This window comes from Ostrinia furnacalis, unplaced genomic scaffold (assembly GCF_004193835.3).
Source record: "Ostrinia furnacalis isolate ACB-3 unplaced genomic scaffold, ASM419383v2 OfSCF2419, whole genome shotgun sequence".
Classification (NCBI taxonomy): domain Eukaryota; kingdom Metazoa; phylum Arthropoda; class Insecta; order Lepidoptera; family Crambidae; genus Ostrinia; species Ostrinia furnacalis.
Window position 1 is genome coordinate 477,836 of NW_021132658.1, and position 23,953 is coordinate 501,788.

Sequence of the window (23,953 nt, forward strand, 5' to 3'; positions counted from 1 at the left end):
AACTTACACGATCGGTCCTACACAACCTACACAAATAAAATAAAATATCACTTCCTAGTCAAACAGAATTCAATTCATTGTTCCTTTTTACATAAATTACTAAAGTTAGAGCAAGTTTCTACCATACTTGGTATATCTAGAGCCTTGACTGGGGCATATACACATGTAATGGACCACCAGAAATATTTATTAAGTAGGTAATTCTGATCGTGATAAAGTTTTCTGTGACAGTTTGAAATCATAAACGGACAAATTGTGACAAAGCCTCGAATAGAAGTTATTAAGTTAGCAGCATTCAACCTTGAGTGCACAATAAATGAAAGTAACATTGAAATGTGCGTAAAGTATTATAAAGGTATTAAATTAAAACAGATTTTTCAAACTTAGTGTAATAGTGACTAAGTTTCTTGCGGTGTTTCTCTTCTCAATACTGGCCCATTTATTCTCCCGAAGCAGTGATAGGGTTAATACTGGGACGTGTAAAAGTGCTTTTTAAAAGCCGCTTACGTTTCTACTCTACATTTTAAGACAGACTATGAACTCTACATTCATAATTTACATATTCCCTAACATCTCTTGGCTTGCCTTACACAATAACAGTGCATGATTTACGTCCGCAGAATCGTAATGTTCCTGCGAACTGCAATACCAATAAATACAAGTGTCAATCAGAAAGCTATAAATGCGTTAATGCAAAACACCCAAACAAGGGCTGTTGTAGTCCCTCGTAAATCCACGGATCAAACAGACGAATGTGTTTTAATATTAGCTTTGCTAGGGCTGCCAAAAATGATATTATCTACAAAACAGCTGACGTATTTCTACCATCTTTGTAACATTATGAATGCTTAAATAATTAAGTATTGAGCTATTTTATTAGAAATCATATTGCTAATCAATTGACTACATAAGTATTTCTTTAATTTTTTTTATAATTGAGTTACATGAGTTTGTGATGTAAGTTTTAAGTAGGAATTGCAATTGAATATCTAACTTGAAAATTTGAGAATTGTATAATATTCGAATGTTAAAGTTTTATGTTAAAGTATTGATCGCGTGTACTTGTGAGTTGTAACTTGGCATTGCCCATTAAATTTTAGACCCAGAAACATTCAAGAATGACCCCGAATGGACTGACAATTAGATTGTGTAGCGATTGATTTTATTAAAATTATAAGAAGTATCTAAAATAGAATTAGCCCAAAGTGTTATCACGTGATATTAAAGTAACCAAAGCTTGGCTGTGTAGTCTTGCCCAATAGAAATCGATGATAGAGCTGAATTGGCAACCCTGAACCAATGGAATGCGCGCTGCAACTCGCAAACAGACCGGGCGTGCGCGGGCGCCGACAGAAATCAATGTCAACCGCGACCGCGCGTTTGGGATGTTGATAGTACGGCGCTATAGTGCGTGAGTCACTTTGAATGCAAATCGTTTGAATGAATAGACTTTTTTCTGAAGAGATTAACTAGTTAGTAAGAAAACCCATGGACTATTGTTACATTTCATAATTTTGTTATGTAATTGCAAATGCCGTCCGCATCAAAGGATAGAAAATAAGCCACGGCTTAATAAAAATTGCATCATTTCAGCAAAGAGCATCTACAACTTATTTTCAAAACTAAGATTACCAAATCTGTCTCTGTCCTCACCATAGGTTGTCTGGAAGAGAACGCTTCATAGCGATAAAGAAAGAAAGAAAGAAAGAAAGAAAGAAACATTTATTGCCATGGACATCACAGAAGACAAAAGATGTAAATAATAGAAAAAAAAGTAAATAAGACATAGGTGACATAAAATAAAACATACAATGAAAGTGAAAGTAAAACTGAGCAGTGCCACCCTGTCGCACAGCGATGTCCATCGCAATGGGACCCCACTCAGCATATGCCATGGCCCCCGGTGAGGGAGGCCACGACGCTGGTGGCGCTGTTCAGAACTTGGTCTCGGGATAAAGCCACCAGTCTCCCGAAAGCGTCTTAAAACTTTCGAAACCCAGGACTGGCTTATGTGGCGCTGACGTGCGACAGCCCGCTGGCTGAGCCCTTCTTGCAATAGTGCAACGATTTGTGCTGCTTCTGAAGGTGTAGAATCCCAGGTAAAGTGTCAAAAGAAGCGGAGATGTGTATGAATCAACGTGTGAAAGCAAAAATCCGAAAACGCGTGCTTTTATAGGGGGTAAATAGGCCGCAACTCGCGACGTATCAAACAGTTCATACATGTCTTTTTCGTTACTTCTTCACATCAGCCGCGATATCTTTTTAAATACTGGTGTGATTTAAATGAATTTGGTATCAATTTAAAGATAAAGTTTAATCTTAAAAATGGTGCTACTTTTTTTGTTACTAACAAATTCGTTAGTACACAAGTTTGCGTGGAAACAACTTCATGTAAGTGATTCCATAGTTTTGCTCGCGAGTGTAGTTAGTAAGAAAACCCATGGACTATTGTTACATTTCATAATTTTGTTATGTATCTGCAAATGACGCGATGACGTCCTCAACAAAGGATAGCAAATAAGCCACTGCTTAATAAAAATTGCATCATTTTAGCAATGAGCATCTACAACTTATTTTCAAAAGTTAGATTACCAAATCTTTCATACGAGTATTACAGTTCGTCACCAAACCGGATATAGATAAGTAAAAAGAATACGCGAGAAAGTTAAATCGAATCACTAAATGGTTAAAGCACTGACTTTAGTCTTGACTATCAAGTATTCTGTGGTTTTGCTCACTTTCGACGAACAAACTATTGTTATGAGCGAATACTTACATCACAGTTGCCCGTGACCGTCACGGTTATAAAATACGACATACCTAAATTAAATTGAACGAAACATTTTCGAAGTTAGATAAGCCACTTCTATTTATTTGAACATTCGGATTAGAAACAAAACTCTCTCGCTTGGATTGGAAAATTGGATTGTACCTATGTTAAAATGTTAACTGTCGTATGGTAAGGAAGTTGAAGTCTTAAAAAAGCTTTAAAAAACTTCAGATAAGCTGCAATGTAAATATTTGAGGTCGAAACATGATTGAATTGCACGATACCGCATCCGAAAGATAAAATTTAACGAGTGGACAGCATCAAAGTCTCGGTGCATCTCTAGGGCTGGTAACGTTTCCAATTTGGGTTAATTACAAAAAATGAGAACATATGAAACGTTTCATTACCATATTTAAAACAACATTTGCCACCAGGATTTCAATAAAGAAAGGGTTAAAATATTTCTTATAGAAGTTAATTGGTAAAGAAAAACATGTACGTAAACGTAAGGCGAAAATCTCTTACGAATATACAAACTGTAACTACTTCCACCAAAGCACCCATTTCATAACTATGTGTCTCAGTATGTTTTCTTAAGTTCTTTTTAGAACGAAGTGGTAACCCTAAAGCATCAGACCGAAGGAAGCGGTAACGGCTGCGCCCCAGCGCATTTCACCGGGAGACTGCCTTTTTGATTGCGATTAAAATAACATCTACGACCCATGAGCATGGAATACACTGTACTCACGACGCAACATATTTGCATGGCGCGTGACGTTACAAGCAGTAGGTACGCATAAGCAGAAAGTGCACTGCAAACATGCACCCTATTTTGATACGTCTATTAGATAGATAGACTCTATAATCATCCACATACTGAAACAAGAAGGACACACTTATACCCACGAGCCTGTCCCCAGTGATTCGCACGCTCAATCTACTGTGACCAGTAGGCGTTTAAGCAAAGCCTACCTGATAAGCAATGTTTTATTCATTAATCTACCACCAACCTTGATATAAAATTGTCATTGCACGATAAAATTTTCTAACTAGGTACTAACAGTAAAATCAACAAGTTTATACATATAATAAGAAGATACTAGAGAGTCTACTACAAGTATTAGTCTACTATGGCAAGAAGTTCGATCAACCTGTATGCAAATTAGTCTTTTCAGGAATTTCTAGATGTCTAACTTCCGCAATACGCTCATTAACGCCGACTTTGACTTTGAAACTGTTATATTAATTTAGATTGTCTATTCCGTAGAATAAATCGCGTTATAAATATATTTTTACGAAAATCACTTTGAGATCAACTAACTTGATACTGTTATAACTTCGTTAAAAGTCTTAAGTAATTAGGTAGTTGTGTTTAGCAGAATTTCATTTAGTACCAAATTTTTCAAAAATCTTTCAATGATATTACTTACATGATCAAATGGAACTATAGCAGTTATCTCGTACATCATTCAAGCAAAGGCAATTTATAGCTTTACTAAAATCTGCGGCTAATAAACCACGTGCTACCAATATAATATATTCCAATGCCATATGGATTAGCATATAATACGTCCCGTGGCAGCCTTGACTGTCCCCAGTTCGTTTACATCCAGTTTCCCTAATTCGTATGCTCTGCGCGCGCGCATGCTATTTTGCCTCGGCTTCCGGAGTAAGTTTGAATTTTATCCACGGGGAAAACCCGCTTTTAGTTGTATTTATTATGTACACGTGTTGTGCCTATGCTTTTGTTAATTGTAGACAGCGATTAAACACTTTCCTAAATCTACAGAGTCGTCATTACAGCCAGCAACCTATAGGCCTAGGATTCACGCCGCGATAAGCGTTTTTCACGCCATTTCATCGATTTTGCGCGATAAGCCCATACGTTTGTCGTCTAAAATCGTCGATAAGATTGTTATTCTTTACATTATTCATATTTTTGTTATATCATTGATTATGTATTTGTAAAATTAAAATAATAAAACTACGGAATAGAAAGAGCGATTCCAATTGATATTTAGTAAGTTCAATCAACGCAACGGCTTTGCGCAATGAAAACAGTGAACTATTGCTGTACAGTGTCAACACAACACCTACAGTTTCTGAACCAATCGATACGCATAATAAGTAATTTCATAAATGTAGAAATCAATGTCCATGGTGCAATCAACAGGGTCTCTGTAGTCGTTAAAACTCCTATGCGGAAGAAAAACCTACTAATTTTCCATATTAAAGGACCACCTTTAATGTGAAAAAAACGTAGGTTTTTCGAAACGAATACACCAGCATTCGATTGGTCTTTCAGAATCTAATTTCAATCTACTCGTTGAATTAAATAGATTATAAACTACTTCGTTTCAGTAAAACCGATGGTATTAGATAAACAGTGTATATCCATGGAACATAGTCACGGATTATAATAACTCAGCCTTCTATTATTCCAGGCAAATCACACAGCAGACTTAGGCAGTAACCCATAACAATCGTTATAAATAAATCGGCCATTTTTTCTCGGGTCATTGTTCTGGACGTAAAGCCGTATGCGCACGTAACCGATACTACGATACCCGTAACGCGATACCGCCGCGCGCCTGATATGGTATCGTCACTGATATTGTCTGTCGCTTAAAACGTTACAAATTACAAATGCTTAATGAAAAATATTTTTTAATACACCCAGTTAATTAGTATCATTCATTAAAATCAATTTAAGTATTTAATTAATAGGACAACCAACAATACGTACCTACACTAAAACGAAAAGGTGAAATTCACAATAGCTTTTACACCATATTTATTTTTAGCAAATTTTCTATCAGAACAAGTAAACATTATTTTAATTTAATAAATTCTACCAAATTTAAGGTATTCGCCGATGTGTTTTGGGTTTTATTGTGGCCTCAGACCGAGACCACCAAAAACGCCTAAATTGACGCGCAAATCGACGGCCAACGGGATCCGAATACTTAAACACTTAAGGCAATTAGCCGGTCACAGAACTACTCATTCGGTATACTATTTATTGTGCTACAAGAATAAAGGAAGCTGTAGTAGCATTTTACTCCGAAGTATGTTACTTTGTTTGTAATGACACTTGAAATGAGATTTTAGTACCTACGACGTATACATATGGAAAATGAAAAAGAACGGAAAAAATAAATTTAAAATTCAAGGAAAAACCGAAATTGTATTTGAAAAATCTTTTAATTACTTATTATACAGGGTGACTGGAACTGAACCCGCCATAGCTAATAGGCGTATAGAGGAGGTCATTTGCTAATTATTGAACCTTACTTTCTATGGCTAAAGTTTTATAGTTTAGGAGATATGTCAATTTTTATACTTTTTTCAGATTTTTCCGAAATTTGACCTAAAAACTGCTTCAATTTTTTTTCTCACGTGAATTCAACAGTTTTTNTTTTGACTTTGACTTTGACACATACTGAAACTATCACAAGAAGGACTCATCCGTGGGGAGCTGTCCCCAATGATTCGCACGCTCAATCTACTGTGACCTAGGCATTTAAGCAAAGCCTACCTGATAAGCAGTGTTTTATTCATTAATACCAACCTTGATATAAAAGTGCCAGAACACGATTAAAATGTTTAACTAGGTAAGTAGTAACAGTAAAATCAAAAAGTTGATACAATCAGATACCAAAGAATCTACTACGTCTTGTCAACTGTGGCAAGACGTTCGATCAACCTGTATGCAAATTAGTCTTTTCAGGAATTTCTAGATGTCTAACTTCCGCAATACGCTCATTAACGCTTGACTTTGAAACTGTTATATTAATTTAGATTGTCTGCGTTATGATTTATTTTCATAAATATATTTTTATGAAAATCACTTTGAGATCAATTAACTTGATACTGTTATATCTTCGTTAAAAGTCTTAAGTAATAGGTAAGTCCGTAGGTAGTTGTTTTTAGCAGAATATCATTTTGTACCTTTTTCAAAAATCTTTCAATATTACTTACATAATCAAAGGGAACTTGCAAAGCAGTAAAGTAATGTCGTACATCATTTTAAGCAAAGGCAATTTATAGCTTTACTAAAATCTGCGGCTAATAAGCCACGTGCTACCAATGTAATATATTCCAATGCCATATGGATTAGCATATAATACGTCCCGTGGCAGCCTTGACTGTCCCCAGTTCGTTTACATCCAGTTTCCCTAATTCGTATGCTCTGCGCGCGCGCATGCTATTTTGCCTCGGCTTCCGGAGCTAGTGTGAATTTTATCCACGGAGAAAACCCGCTTTCAGTCGTATTTATGATGTAGGTACACGTGTTGTACCTATGCTTTTGTTAATTGCAGATACCGATTAAACACTTTCCTAAATCTACAGTCGTCATTACAGCCAGCAAACTAGGATTCACGCCGCGATAAGCGTTTTTCGCGCCATTTTATCGATTTTACGCGATAAAACTCATAAAACTCATTTATTTTTGCAAACAGGCTTTTGAAAAGCACTTTTACCATACGCCCATACGTTTATCGTCTAAAAATCGTCGGTAACATTGTTATTCTTTACATTATTCTAATATTCATTGACTTTGTATTTGCAAAATTAAAATAATAAAACTACGGAATAGAAAGAGCGATTCCAATTGATATTTAGTAGGTTCAACGCAACGGCTTTGCGCAATGAAAACAGTGAACTATTGCTGTACAGTGTCAACACAACACCTACATTTTCTGAACCAATCGATACGCATAATAAGTAATTTCATAAATGTAGAAATCAATGTTCATGGTGCAATTAACAGGGTCTCTGTAGTTGTTAAAACTCCTATGTAGAAGAAAAACCTACGGATTTTCCGTGTTAAAGGACCACCTTTAATGTGGAAAATTCGTAGGTTTTTCGAAACGTATGCACCAGCATTCGATTGGTCTTTCAGAATCTAATTTCAATCTACTCGTTGAATTAAATAGATTATAAACTACTTCGTTTCAGTAAAACCGATGGTATTAGATAAACAGTGAACATCCATGGAACATAGTCACGGATTATAATAACCCAGCCTTCTTATTATTCCAGGCAAATCACACAGCAGACTTAGGCAGTAACCCATAACAATCTTTATAAATAAATCGGCCATAGTTTTTTCTCGGGTCATTGTTCTGGACGTAAAGCCGTATGCGCACGTAACCGATACCACGATACCCCGTAACGCGATACGGCGCGCGCCTGATATGGTATCGTCACTGATATTGTCTGTCGCTTAAAACGTTACAAATTACAAATGCTTAATGAAAAATATTTTTTAATACACCCAGTTAATTAGTATCATTCATTAAAATCAATTTAAAAGTATTTAATTAATAGGACAACCAACAATACGTACACTAAAACAAGAAGGTGAAATTCACAATAGCTTTTACACCATATTTATTTTTAGCAAATTTTCTATCAGGACAAGTAAACATTATTTTAATTTAATAAATTCTACCAAATTTAAGGTATTTGCCGATGTGTTTTGGGTTTTATTGTGGCCTCAGACCGAGACCGCTGCGCGCGCGCCGCAAAAACGCCTAAATTGACGCGCAAATCGACGGCCAACGGGATCCGAATACTTAAACACTTAAGGCAATTAGCCGGTCACAGAACTACTCATTCGGTATACTATTTATTGTACTACAAGAATAAAGGAAGCTGTAGTAGCATTTTACTCCGAAGTATGTTACTTTGTAATGACACTTGAAATGAGATTTTAGTACCTACGACGCGACGTATACCTATACGTCATATGGAAAATGAAAAAGAACGGAAAAAAATAAATTTAAAATTCAAGGAAAAACCGAAATTGTACTTGAAAAATCTTTTAATTACTTAGTTATATTATTACTTTATACTCCTACAATGCAATAATATTTTATACCTAAGTTCCCTGATATCGAAACTTCACTCATAACTCACACTCATTGCTGTTTTTTCATAGTCACATACATACTTTCTTGTTTAAAAACGGTAATGCATATCATAACTTAGTGCGGGAAAAGTACCTACTCGTACATTTATGTTCATATCGCGTGCAAATATCTTCGATCTCTCTGTCAGTAACAACTGAATCTCAACCATTCGACCAAGATAATAAAGATTGTTATTGAAAAATTATAAAAACACGCAAGTATTCTTAGGATTATGATTGGTATAAGTGTTGTCTATATTATTAACTAGCTGACCCGGCGAACTTTGTTCCGCCTTAATGGCAATAAATAAGCAGACTTTTTTTTATTTCGAACGGGATAAAAAGTATCCTATGTCCTTCTCCTGGCTCTAAACTACCTCCCTGACAATTTTCAGCTAAATCGGTTCAGCCGTTCTTGAGTTATAAGCGAAGTAACTAACACGACTTTCTTTTATATACAGTGTGTCCGGGCATGTAGTGATCAAACTTTAAGGGCGTAATCTATAGACAATTTTATCGATGAAAATACTTCAAATTTGGGGCCTGACCCATTTCTCGAAAAATTACATCGAATTAAGTTTTTAATTTTTAGTTTACACCTTTTCTTTAAAAAACAAGTGAAAGCGTGGGTAGCTTAACATTAATAGGCAAATATTTTGTATCATGCGATAGCCAATAAAATTATCTATTAGTAGAAGAAGAAAGCAGACACAAGTTTCATACATTTTATGGGAGTAAGAATGGATTTAATTAGAAAAATACATTACTTTTTTCACTTCTTTTTCAGTTATTTTCCAACACAAGAAAAACCAGGTCGTCAAAGTATGTTTTATTTGTATTGTATTATTAGTATTTGAGCTATTCTACAAAACGAATGTAAATTTATTAGTCTACGTCTATTAGTTTTGACATAATTGTTGAACAAAGATACCCCTTCCCAGCGGTTTCCATAGCGCACGCGACATGCGAAAATGCACTGCCTGAAAGAATCACACAACCTATTCCGATTACTATGGAAACCGCTGGGAAGGGGTATCTTTGTTCAACAATCACGTCGAAACTAATAGACGTAGACTAATAAATTTACATTCGTTTTGTAGAACAACTCAAATACTAAAAATACAATGCAAATAAAACATACCTTAACGACCTGGTTTTTCTTGTGTTGGAAAATAACTGAAAAAGAAGTGAAAAAAGTAATGTATTTTTCTAATTAAATCCATTCTTACTCCCATAAAATGTATGAAACTTGTGACTGCTTTCTTCTTCTACTAATAGATAATTTTATTGGCTATCGCATGATATAAAATATTTGCCTATTAATGTTACGCAACCCACGCTTTCACTTGTTTTTTAAAGAAGAGGTGTAAACTAAAAATTAAAAACTTAAATCGATGTAATTTTTAGAGAAATGGGTCAAGCCCCAAATTTGAAGTATTTTCATCGATAAAATTGTCCATAGATTACGCCCTTAAAGTTTGATCACTACAAGCCCGGACACACTGTATATAAGATGTTACTAAGGCTTGACAAATGCAATTGTATTCAAATATAAATATTTGTCGTGAAAGAATTTACTCAATTTCAGACTTAACATAATCGTTTTACGCCCGTTTTCACCATCAATCCCTAATTTTTAAGTGACCCCTATGGTAACAAATAACAGAAAATTCGTTTTCAAAGGGGTAACTTAAAAATTAGGGATTAATGGTGAAAACGGGCATCAGAATCTTAAAATAATAAAGAATGGACAAAAATTAAATATCTCCTCAATCCACTTTCCATTTCGACACTGAACGCAATTGGACCCGCATGTGGACTGCATTGGGGGCCTACCCAAAAAAAGTTATTCGAAGTTTCGAATATTTCCATCCCTCTCACGCAAAGTTAGAAAACAGCATGAGCGACACTGACAGATAGACCCAAACTACGTATACGCGCGTAGTAGCCTCTTGTTGCTGACCACACCACAAGCTACAATTATTTTTGACGTAACGCCCGATCCATCATAAAGGGGTATTATGTTATTTCCTGTGTTAGAAATAGTCCGCGAATACTAAAACAAAATGTCTGCAACTATGTACCTACTACCGAAACTGTCCAAGTGCGAGTCGGACTTGCACACGATGGTTTGCGTACCGATAGGTAATTTTTGTTATATCAGTTTAATCTATCTTGTAAGGTTCATGAGATGGAATAAGCAGGTACCCAGTATAACAGATAGACGGACATCGGATTAAGGCTGAGTTGCTCCATCTTACTTTAACTTTAACAAACGTCAAAAGTCTGTCAAACTCCATGCAAAAAACACCGGTTATGGTTATAGTCAGGTTTTTAAAATAAGGAGGTGCAACTACTCAGCCTTAAGTAGAGTCCCGTCAACACTCTTTGCTTTTGATACTGAACCCTAATAAACTTATAGAACGTGATTGACTGAATTTTATTGATAACTTTAAAGTAATAGTACGAATTATACCTAATACATTTAACTTGCATCATATCACTTTCCCCAGACCACCTTCCATACTTTAACTTCCTCATATTATTGCACTTTACAGCTGAATAGAAACTGAAGTTTTTGTTCCTCAACATTTACCTGTTTGCCCTTATGTATTATTAATTGTGATTGAATCAGTTATGGTCGAGACAAGTTCAATTATTATCGTTGCACTACCTACTCGTAATAGGCGAAGTAATGTTTTACTGTTTTGTGCGTTTAATCTGTGTACAATTTGCGATCGAATGATACTGATAATAGTATTGTCATCCTCCCATTTAATGAGGGCTATCGTTTTTATACTTAACAGTTGGCACCCCTGGCGATTGACAGGACCATACTCTACAGTGGCGCCATCTTGATGAGTGCAAATACGATAGTCCTCCTACCACTTTCGCGCTCACCAGTTGGCGCCACTGTCTTCGCTACTAGCAAGTGACAGGACCTTACTCTACAGTGGCGCCAACTGGTGAGCGCTAAAACGATAGCCCTCATTGCCACTGACTCGCTTCGGTTTGACAATAGATAATCTCAATATGGTGGAATATTAGCGGATAGATGGCACTCGATAATTAAATGAAATACTCCCATTCGTTATTTTACAATTGTTTTAGTTAATATGTTAAATTATGAGTAGAATAAATTATTATTTAAACAATGCTTACATGTAGCTATTACCAGCTGCTTGTCTTTATTTTACTACCTGATTGATTTTATTTGTTGCTATTTTTCCTTTAAATAATATAATTGGCTCCGCCCTAGTAATTAAAGTAGAATAAATAAAGATATTATGACACGTTATAATAATTATGTCGACAAAAAGTAAAGAAACTACTTATTAAAACAAAGCAGGAAAAGAAATGAATTACAGGTTCGTTTTTATCAAAAATTGCGTTATAAATTGCCAGTGTGTCCGATTATGTAATTTTTTATGCAAATGGCATCTAATACAACTAAATAAGATGTTCCAGTGCTCGTGCCGTGTCATCCGTACTACTGTGACAAGTGTAATCTGTCATAATTATTGTTTGCGTTTTTGTATTATAATAACGAGTTACGAGCGCCCAAAACGCGCATTAACTTTCTATGCGCGCGCGCACGCGTGGGTATTGTGTGGTAATCTCTAATTGGGATACATCTCGGCTATCTCTAATCACTCACGCGATGGACATTTGTCGGGTTCATGGGGAACATCAGTGTTAGGCGATGACAGGCCAAATGAAATAATCTACCCGCAGCCAAACATTTGGTACTTGATTGAAATTTGAACCATTCAAAAACCCATAAGAGTTGGTCTGTAAAGTTAAAAATAAATATGCATATTTTATTTATACACAGTGCTTGTATCGTGTGCATATTGAGAGTAAAACAATGGCACGTTGTGAGAAATATTATGAATTATTGTTATGTTAATATTAAGCAAGTTTAAATCAAACTTTACTAAGGAAAGTAGGTAGCTGTGTGGGTACACATAAAGTTTATGTGCTGTTGTTAAGTGCTTCTGTAGTCCAATTTATAGCTAGCCTTATTCGACTTCAGAGCTCAAAAACGTTGGCAATACTGGATCTGGGCCATTCAGACCAGACCAGAGACCACAGTTTTTACAGTCAAAGTAATGGAAAATATTAAAAGTACACTAAAGTACCTAATTGTTTTAAACCGACTCTCCGCCTGGTACGTCAATGGGCTCAGTGTACTTCCTTAATCAGGAACAATTAACGAGCAATTAATTTAACCCGTCCTTGCTTCCCGCACTCGAACTGACCGCCACAGTTTGAGCCGAATTTAACCAGATAGCATAGAATAAGTAATAGTACCAAGGTACTGATAGGCAAAAGATTTCTCAAACATCTGTCTGACTGGGTATAATATTTTACAGTATTCTTTACTCATGGCGTCATAACCAACAGCTGGCTGTTGGTTAGAATCCGGCAGAAAACAAAATATTAGCGTCATGGACGTTTGAAGATGTAAGTATTGTTATTCTTAGGCATCTGTTTAAATTATGGCGTTTGCGCGTTATCTATTCGCTTTAATTTAGTACTTGCTCGCTTTAATTATGTAAAGAGTTAAATATAAGGTGTACAATATGTAACGTATTTATGAGGCATTTATATTATTATGTATTCTTAATATAAATGCATTCATGATTCATAAGCAATTGTTGTGCTCAGTAGTGCTCTCCCTGTTTGGGTGTCCACGGAAGACCAGCGTCGTGGCATTATCTACTGAGATGCTACGACACCATGCTGAGTGGATACCTTTTCAGTATCATTGTAATTACCTTCTCATTAAATAATAATAAGTATTGTAAGTGTATTGTCGATGATACTGAATAAACATTTTTTCTTTCTTTCTTTCTTACTTGGCATTTCAATAATATCTAACTATCCGACTGGTCAAACGAAATAAAGGAAACCTATCAATTTGTAAAGACTGTAATCATTGGCTTCCGTTTTCAGCAAATTCCTATTCCTGAAAGAATGATTCCAGAACTTCCTGAAACACACCAAACTATCGCGCATGACCTTGGTCAGTGAACCTTCTAAACTATAACTCATTAAAAAAAGCTTCAAAAACTATTACCTTATCGCAGCTATCAGTGGGAGGAACTAATCCAATGGTCCAATTATCTTGACGAAGTAATCCAAAGTATTTCTGTCCAAGATGCGATTTAGGTACAGGAGATGATTTTAGTATGTTTTTAGATGTGGAACTGTTCAATAGATGCATTATGAATGTGAATTCGCATTCGCATCATAAGGGGTTGTAAGAACAACTTCTCTTTAAATAATCCTGAATTGCGCTATAAAATCATAATCGATAACGTAAGACAATACAGCAAGTATGTTCGACCTTGAATCCGTTTGAATTTTGAAACAAAACAGCACGGAATTTGCTAGAAGAATGGATGTTGTTCAAGGAAATAAGGATTTAAGGTAGGAGGAAGCCGTCCGAAGACTAGCGAACATTGGATGAGTAACAAATCCTTCCTGAGGGCAGGCCTGGCTCACTCCGCGCGGTACATCCGATAATTANAAAAACACTTAAATTCTTTGCTAGTCCATTTTGGCCTATTATCAGTAACCAAATGCAAATGAATTGGATACCCATAACATACAAAAATGGTTTTAAATACTTCAATTTTATAATTTTAAGAAGTGCTGTTTTGTACCAAATTAAAGATATTGATTAAAATCATTATTTTACTGTATACAATTAAGAAATGTTACGAAAATAATCAAATATGTATTCAATTTATAACACAAACTCAATTCCGATATTAATATCGGAATTCCGATATTGAGATCTAATATCGGAAATCAATATCGGAATTGAAAACCTTCCGATATTACATGCCCTATTCTGGATATCTTTGTACTTGACTATCTGAGGAGTTGACCGCCATGTTTCGCTTACCCTCCTCAAGTTCAAAGTAGAAGATTGATTCCTACTATGCTAATTGAGGACGAAAGACGCAGGAGGACAAAGTGACTGACATATCCCACAGAATCGCTAAAATCAAGTGGCAGTGGGCGGGGCACATATCTCGTAGAGCTGATGGCCGCTGGGGCAGTAAAGTTTTTGAGTGGCGACCACGAGCCGGAAGACGTAGCGTGGGTAGGCCTCCCACTAGGTGGACCGACGATTTGGGGAAGGTCGCAGGAAGTGCCTGGATGCGAGCGGCGCAGGACGTCTTTCGGCTGAAACGAAAGAACTAACGCTAAGAGAGATGGCTAAGCTAAAGAAATAGCCAAAATGGACCCTCGTAAAGCACTTGCATTTGATCTGATCACCATTAAGTCCATGGTCTTGACAATGACCACACTGAGTGAGAAAGACCTCGCAAGTCTTAACTCTGGAAATGATCCATAAGGCTGGCAAGTCGCCTGTACTTGGCCCGATACTCCATAACATCTACTAGTAAGTAGCCCAGACACCAGAAAGCTGCAGCATTCCTCAAATGTAACTGTGATCTTAAAGTGACTAGACTGTTGCAATGTCAGCTGCTTGGCTGACCAAGTGGCGCATGTTATTAAGCCCCGAAGTCGACCTCGACACATTGCTGCAATCAACCTGCATTAAAATCCTGGACCGTAGGATGACATGGAAAGACCATAAATATAAATAAAACAGAACTGAATATAATATTCCACCGACAGTCAGCTAATCCAACATTAACTATGTGCCTCCAAAGAGCTCAAAAATACATGTTAAGGGTACTTTTATCGGCACATTGGTACGCTCGCCTTTAGGAAATACACGAGAACCAGATCTCAGCCAAACCTGCTATCCAAATATCAAAGTATCTATGATCAAGAGAGCTAATTTACTAGGGTAAACCACTGCTTTAGTGGCTCAAACCCCAACCAACTGCAAATCACCTGATTAGTCTTGATGATAGATACTAAAATAGCAGATTTAAAAATAAACCTAATGAACAAAGGTCAAACAAGGTCACGCCGCCGACGCCGCCGCCGCCGAGGTCAAAAAGTCGGCGCGCCGCCGCCGGCCAATTTTATATCGGCGCCCACCTCTAGTGTGTAGTTGAAGTTGAAATCCATATTTGGACAAGGAGTCAAGAATCGAATATGGGAAACGGGCATAAAATGTTTTTTTTAACGTTTTGTGCGTTAAATCTGTGTACAATTTGCGACCGAATGATACTGATAATAGTATTGTCATCCCATTTAATAGCCAGTATTGCCACTGACTCCTTCGGTTTGACGATAGATAATCTCAGTATGGAATATTAGCGGATGGGTGGCACTCGATAATGCAATGAAATACTCCCATTTGTTATTTTATAATTGTTTTAGTTAATTTATTAAATTATGAGTAGAAGAAATTATTATTTAAACAATGCTTACATGTATTACCTACCTGCTGCTAGTCTTTATTTTACTACCTGATTGATTTTATTTGTTGCTGTTTTTCCTTTATTTTATTTAATTGGCTCCGCCCTAGTAATTAAAGTAGAATAAATAAAGATATTATGACACGTTATAATAATTATGTCGACAAAAAGTAAAGAAACTACTTATTAAAACAAAGCAGGAAAAGAAATGAATTACAGGTTCGTTTTTATCAAAAATTGCGTTATAAATAGCCAGTGTGTCCGATTGTGTAATTTTTTTATGCAAAATGGCATCTAATACAACTAAATAAGATGTCCCAGTGCTCGTGCCGTGTCATCCGTACTACTGTGACAAGTGTAATCTGTCATAATTATTGTTTGCGTTTTTGTATTATAATAACGAGTTACGAGCACCCAAAACGCGCATTAACTTTCTATGCGCGCGCGCACGCGTGGGTATTGTGTGGTAATCTCTAATTGGGATACATCTCGGCTATCTCTAATCACTCACGCGATGGACATTTGTCGGGTTCATGGGGAACATCAGTGTTAGGCGATGACAGGCCAAATGAAATAATCTACCCGCAGCCAAACATTTGGTACTTGATTGAAATTTGAAACATTCGAAAACCGATAAGAATTGGTATTTACAGTTAAAAATAAATATGCATATTGCATTTATACACAGTGCTTGTATCGTGTGCATATTGAGAGTAAAACAATGGCACGTTATGAGAAATATTATGAATTATTGTTATGTTAATATTAAGCAAGTTAAATCAAACTTTACTAAGGAAAGTAGGTAGGTAGCTACCCACACATAAAGTTTATGTGCTGTTGTTAGGTGCTCCTGTAGTCCAATTTATAGTTAGCCTTATTCGACTTCAGAGCAAAATGTTGGCAATACTAGATCTGGGCCATTCTTGAGCCTAGGACAGTTCATAGTCTGTAAGGGTTATGACTAGAGACCAGTTTTTATAGACGTCACAGTCAAAGTAAAGGAAAATTTAAAAGTACACTCGAAAGTAATTGTTTTAAACCGACTCTCCGCCTGGTACGTCAATGGGCTCAGTGTACTTCCTTAATCAGGAACAATTAACGAGCAATTAATTTAACCCGTCCTTGCATCCCGCACTCGAACTGACCGCCAGTTTGAGCCGAATTTAACCAGATAGGCAAAGGTTTTCTCAAACATCTGTTTACAGTTTTGACGGCTGTCTGACTAAGTATAATATTTTATAGTATTCTTTACTCATGGCGTCATAACCAACAGCTGGCTGTTGGTTAGAATCCGGCAGAAAACAAAATAGTAGCGTCATGGACGTTTGAAGATGTAAGTATTGTTATTCTTAGGTATCTGTTTAAATTATGGCGTTTGCGCGTTATCTATTCGCTTTAATTTAGTACTTGGTATTTCAATAATATCTAACTATCCGACTGGTCAAACGAAATAAAGGAAACCTATCAATTTGTAAACACTGTAATCATTGGCTTCCGTTTTCAGCAAATTCCTATTCCTGAAAGCATGATTCCAGAACTTCCTGAAACACACCAAACTATCGCGCATGACCTTGGTCAGTGAACCTTCTAAACTATAACTCATTAAAAGAAGCTTCAAAAACTATTAACTTATCGCAGCTATCAATGGGAGGAACTAATCCGAAGGTCCAATTATCTTGACGAAGTAATCCAAAGCATTTCTGTTCCAGATGCGATTTAGGTGCAGGAGATGATTTTAGTATGTATTTACTTAAATGTGATCGATGTGGAACTGTCCAATCCAGGCTTACTAGGCATCAAGAAGCTCCATATTAATACATACATTACATCTGATATTAATACACATTACGGAAGGCAATAACATAACGCTCTCGAAGGTTATTACAATAAATTCGCATAATGAATGTGAATTCGCATTCGCATCATGAGGGGTTGTAAGAACAACTTCTTTTTAATAAACCTGAATTGCACTATAAAATCATAATCGATAACGTAAGACAATACAGCAAGTATGTTCGACCTTGAATCCGTTTGAATTTTGAAACAAAACAGCACGGAATTTGCTAGAAGAATGGATGTTGTTCAAGGAAATAAGGATTTAAGGTAGGAGGAAGCCGTCCGAAGACTAGCGAACATTGGATGAGTAACAAATCCTTCCTGAGGGGTCGTCCGGCACCGGCGCGCGCGCAGATGCCGGCAATTGAGACAAATGAGCGCGGCGCCACGCTCCGCCGGCCGCCGATACTATCTGCATTGTCTTAGCGGTCAGAGACGCCGTTTATCATTCACTAACAGTAGCACACTTTTAAAAAGTTACTTAAGATGTGATGAATCTTCTTACGAAAAAATACATCAATTTACTTTTAAATGAAAATAAAGATACCGCAATTAACACCTCCCATTAACACTTAAAGCAGTTTTTAACGTTATAACACCAAACATCGCCAACGAGTTACATTTCAACAAACCAGAAGGGTTTAACCCAGATTGGGAGTGTTTGACCAGCGCTATCTATGCAATAAGTAAACACTAACACTGCTTATCAGCCCGGTTGTTCAGCCTTGACTGCGAGCGGATGCTGGTGAACGATACCTAAACAAATAGTCAAAAACCAACGCGAACCTTATCAAGGACACCGTTCCTGGGGTCCTTATTAAATAAATCCACAATTTAGAAATTCCACGAAAAAGATCAAACCCAAACAATCAGCAATAAACGAAAGAATTTCTCAAGGTTTCTTTAACCTTTGTTAGACTGTTCTTATCTCTATTAACCTCAACTTCTTTTTAATTAGGGGTAAATACTCGAGGCGCTCACATGGAATAAGTGCGACGTTTCGAAAGTCAATTCAATTGGTGTTGTTTTTTTAGGATTTCATGAGAAGGGCAACGTCCACAGTCGGAATGCTCGCGCTCGCACACAGATCGGAATTTTCTCGTTGACGAAGCACTGAACGTTGAAATGGTAAAAAATGCCGCGAGTCATTGTAGTATTTAATATACGGGAGATTACAATAAACGCCACCAAGTTAATGTTACGGATTGTTACGCCAAGGAATGCCGTTTTGAAGCCATNCAATACGCTCGACGACCGCTTCTGAAGCCATGGGGAAACTAATAGATTTTTAAGTTAGTAATTTCTATTAGTGCATCATCATAATCTTATCCAATATTCTGTGTATTTTTGTAGGATCACATGACACAAACACAACGCTTTGATGCAAGTAGGTAATTAAAACATTTTACGCTAATAAAGAATTGTTAGAATGTGCATGCAACACCGATTCCGCAGCTTCAGTTACAGTGTTTAAGGCATTCAACCGTACAGCCGTGGATCATTGTCAAGACAAACACACAGTTTAATTTAGCATTCCAGAATATTTAGCAGAACAGCGCACGGCATGTTGCGTGAGGCGTGAACTATGCGATTTGCGACTAAACGCGTTGGGGAATACAAACACCCACTTTCGCTTGTCACTGCCAGATTTTTTTTCAATGTTCGAGTAGATAATTGGCGTATTGTGCTAAATAAAAGTAGGTTTCTTCGTGTTTCGGTCGGATTGATCAAGAGCTCTCAGCTCTTAATAAATCACGATAGTTAGGACTTATCTCATTACTATCATTGTTCTGCAAATAAGTTCTTTGTTTGTACAAACTGCAGGTCTTCTTTGGTAATGGCATCGGATAACTACTTCAGTCATCATACAGACCTACATTATTTATTATTTGGAGTTGAAAACAAGACAGCAGACAAAAGCAGCATGAAACATGACACCGAAATGAGATCAAATGTATCTCGTAGGCTAGATCTAAACACGAGCGCTAAGCTAAGCAGAAACCCGCTGACAATCTCGGGCACAGTATTAAATGTCGCAAGAAACACCTACGGAGAGCGTGAGACCACGCATTGTGTCCCAACTAGTTCTCACACAAAAATGTATGCAAGACCCATCTGCAATAGTGTAGCAAAACGCAGAAATCGCGAGAATTGTATGCCTTTGCGCAACAAAGAATTTTTCTTATAATCGATACAAAATTATGTGCCTCAAAGCCCGTATCAGACACGAACAATGTCGAGCATTTTATAATTACTTGAATTCAAATAACGCCTCCGAGGTCCAGTGGTTATAGAGTTGAGAGTAGGATTAACTCAAAATAGAGGATCAGGGTTTTATTCCCAGCCAGGAATCAGAATACACTCTAATAAACATTATATTTGCTCCTGATCGCTCAGTAGGTATATTTGTAGGATTTTGAGTCCACCATGAAGCGGTCTGATTGAGCCATCTCCGAAGCCTATGATAACAAATAAAGTCTGAAAATAATTCAACAGGATAGTGGGATAGAACAGTTTTGAGTTAATAGGACTATTTCCACCTCTCGTTCCCACCGCTGCAACTCCTGACTGTGTAGCCAGAATCTACAGCTTGACTGCCAATAAAAACCCAACCAGTGTAGGTCAAGTTAGTCCCGGGGGAAAGTTAAACTATGATTGGACCCGCAACGAAATTAATCAGAAGAACATAGGAGGAGTTCGAAGCTTTGAGAGCCTAAAACCGATGGTACAGGCATACCTTGCAGACAGAGGCTGATATTCATATGATTGAAATCCAGCAAAACTGCTGCCTACTAGCCATATAACATAACACAGAATAGTTCAAAGTGCACACAAGTACAATCGCATGCATCTTGAATTAATGACTCAATCAAATTGAATTAGACAGTGCAACAGTCATCACGGTCGCTGCTGCACTAAAGGAAACCTGAGTTGCAATTATTTCTGCGATTAGTACATTGGATACATGAGTAATTTAGTATCAACCAATCAAGCAACCAATGTGGTGAACTATTAGATCGTTTTTATTGGCCCGATTGTTTCTCTCAATTTAGTTGCCTATTAAGAAATCAGAGACGGCGCCTTTGATGGGAAATGAACTTGCACTTCTGTATTACCTATAAGAAAACTGTTTATGTAATACCATTTAATTAAATTTTACTGCAGGATAAAACACTTCGGCACGTTTCTATTATCCTTTATCTTCACATTCAAATCAAAACACGATTGTAATGGAATGAACGTTTCGTAAAGGCAGACATTTTAGAAATAAAGGAAGCCAGTTTAACACCTTTTTATGGGCTTACCCGCAGAGGGAATACAAATACAATGGAATCCGAAGGTGCACAGGGATGGATTCGTATTCATTCAATCATTGGCTCTCCATTTTTATGTTATAAGTATTGTCAAATTTAACAACGATTATCAATTTACAAGAGTATTTTTATGGTGTTTGTTTTTTTTTACGGTACAGTTAGTAACCGTAACTACTTACGGAATCTGACTCATAACAACTGTGTTCTAAATCTTCGGCAGTTTTAAATCATGAATCACATTATTATAAGTGGACATTTCATTTTATTCGACCAGAAGGTAGAAGAAATGAAAAATTGCGGAAGCCCAGAGCAAAAAGTACAACAGTTAACTTGCTCAGAGTAAAGTTTTTTGATGATTTGAAAATCTTTCTCATTAAGCCCTGGTCTTCGCCAAAATGCCGTTAAACAGACTGTCGCAGCTTACTACTACCCTCATTTTATCGCTAGGCAAAGCATGTTTTTAACTACCTACCTATGAATTAGTAGAATTTTATTTGACTAATAGGTGAATTCTGCATTGTGAGATTGGTAAGATTCATGGAACTACGAGCTTATTCATAAGATGTTATTGCAATTGTCAATTATTTAACTTCATATCACTGACGTTGTTTTGAATGATTAGATACTGAGAATTTTGTGAATTGNATGAATTGTCAGGTACGTAGTTGCAAAAAAGTAATTCCCTGCAAGTTGAATTCTTACTTTGGCATTATTTTAGCTGCTTCAAGTTTCTTTATGTAGGTGTCTTGTAACAAGTACAATGTTAATAATAAGAAGCTAAAAGAACTGAGGTTAAGATTGATAAACATTTCATCCATCCTTTGTAAACAAACATTATCCATGGACAGCATAGCATGCAAAATTTTAGATGAACCGTAAATAAAATAGCCTATGTGTGTATGGTGTTTCACGAATCAGTACAAATTCGTTTATCTAAATAGTTTACAATAGAAGTTTGCAATGTTTATACGACGGCCGATAAAAACAATAGTCGATGTAAACTTACCTGATATTGAACTTCCAAACACAAAAAACTGTTCACTCAAAAATTCAGCCCTCGTCAGGGGCGATCACAAATAAACAAGCTCCATAGCACATTTCACAATAATCCTTTTGGGCAGAGATGGCGCACAAGCACAGCGGAATCGTTCGCGCGCGGTTCTGGCAGCGTCGCGACACGGGCGTCGCGCGCGGAGTTTCGGCGCGGAATGACGTTTGCCGGCCGATGCGGTGCGCGCGCGCATGTAAGTTACAACTACAACGCGAACCATACCCAGCTTCCACGAAAAGATGCTGTTTGTTTTTGCTCTTGATTCTTATTTCACATACTCAAGCTAATGCAGACAGATAATTACTTAATTAATCTTCTAATCAATTTGTTTTTATAGTATTTTTCTTATTGTCCGTACAAGTCAAGACTTGGGCAAGGTCCACGTATTAATTTAAGATCTTAAAGAGTCAGCAAACATTCATAACTTTTTTGTGAATAGGATTCAATAGGATCAGTATTATTCACTTCGATCAACAATACCAACTAGATATCGGGTCAGCGGCCAGCGCAAAAATTACGACTCGGCTCGGAAAATTAGAACGCACTTGAGAAGCGAGTTCTTTTATTGTAATTCATCTTTTTTTGTCGTCTGGCATCAATTTAATATTTATTTATATTCTTTCAAATTCTGGGCGGGGACGCTGTCTGAGTTGACTCATTTTTCAAGTGCGCTGTTATTTCCCGAGACGTAATTTTTGCGCTGACTCGACATCTAGTTGGTATTGTTGATCGAACTTCACTTCATAATGGGATGAATACAAAATGTTACAAAACTAACGAAGTACAGAAAGCATGCAAGCAAGTCGGTGGAGGGTTGAAGAGGAGGCCTATGTTCGAAGGCGAACCCAAAGGCTGCTATAGATAGATAGACAGAAAGCATAATAACATTGTCTGTATAGATAACTTCAACCAGTTTAGTCCCACGCATAGCATCAAAGTGATAAGATGGACAGGTTCCCGACGCTATCAATGTGTCGGACACCGTTAAACCACCGGAGACAAGCGTGGTCAATTAAATGCTAATATGTTAATGTCATTATTACAAGCCTTCATAAAGGAATATCGATCAATAAGAGTATGTAAAGAGCACCTAGTAACATAAGACTAGACAAGGGTTAAAGAAGAATAAAGAAGGAAAAGGAAGTAACTGACGATCATAACATTAGGCAAAAGAAAATTGTTGAAATTTCAGTCAGTGATGTCCAATGTCCTCAAGAAAGGCAAAGAAAGCAGTAAACGTCTTTTTTTACCCGCAACATAGAGAAGATGCCTACAATGTCAATTTTCCTGTGATAAAATGATCCACATGAACATCTGTAAATCCTCCATTTGAGAAAAATCTAAAGAACCCATTAAAAGCTACCTACGACATGCAAAGTATAAAGTTACGGTGGTTGAGCAAGCGCTCACGCGCTACACGCAGTGTGCGCACGCGCACGGGACTCGCGACTCGCGCGTTTGTAAACAGCGATGTGGTGACTAGTCGCATGAGGCACAACGCAGCGGCGTAGCAACCAATATTCATGACAATTGATAAATAAATTGTTTGACTAGTTGACACCAGCAATAATTCCAAGACACAACCTTTAATGGACAGAAAACTTGCACACTAAACAGGGTACAAAAGACCGACTTGATGCCATAAAAAGGAATTTTCCGAGAAGGTCCTGCATGTTGTAGAGATATGGCGTAAAATCAAGGAAATAAGAA

The 23,953-nt window shown here is 36.9% G+C and overlaps 1 protein-coding gene across 1 annotated transcript in view; it reads right to left on the minus strand.

The window, feature by feature from the left end:
• Window positions 1-22,405, minus strand: part of rau (RA domain-containing protein rau) — a 77,384-nt gene extending 54,979 nt beyond the window's left edge. The window contains exon 1 of the mRNA XM_028308407.1: window positions 22,199-22,405. The gene's annotated coding sequence lies outside the window, so the exon portion shown is untranslated. The remainder of the gene's footprint in view (window positions 1-22,198) is intronic.
• Window positions 22,406-23,953: the final 1,548 nt, after the last annotated feature.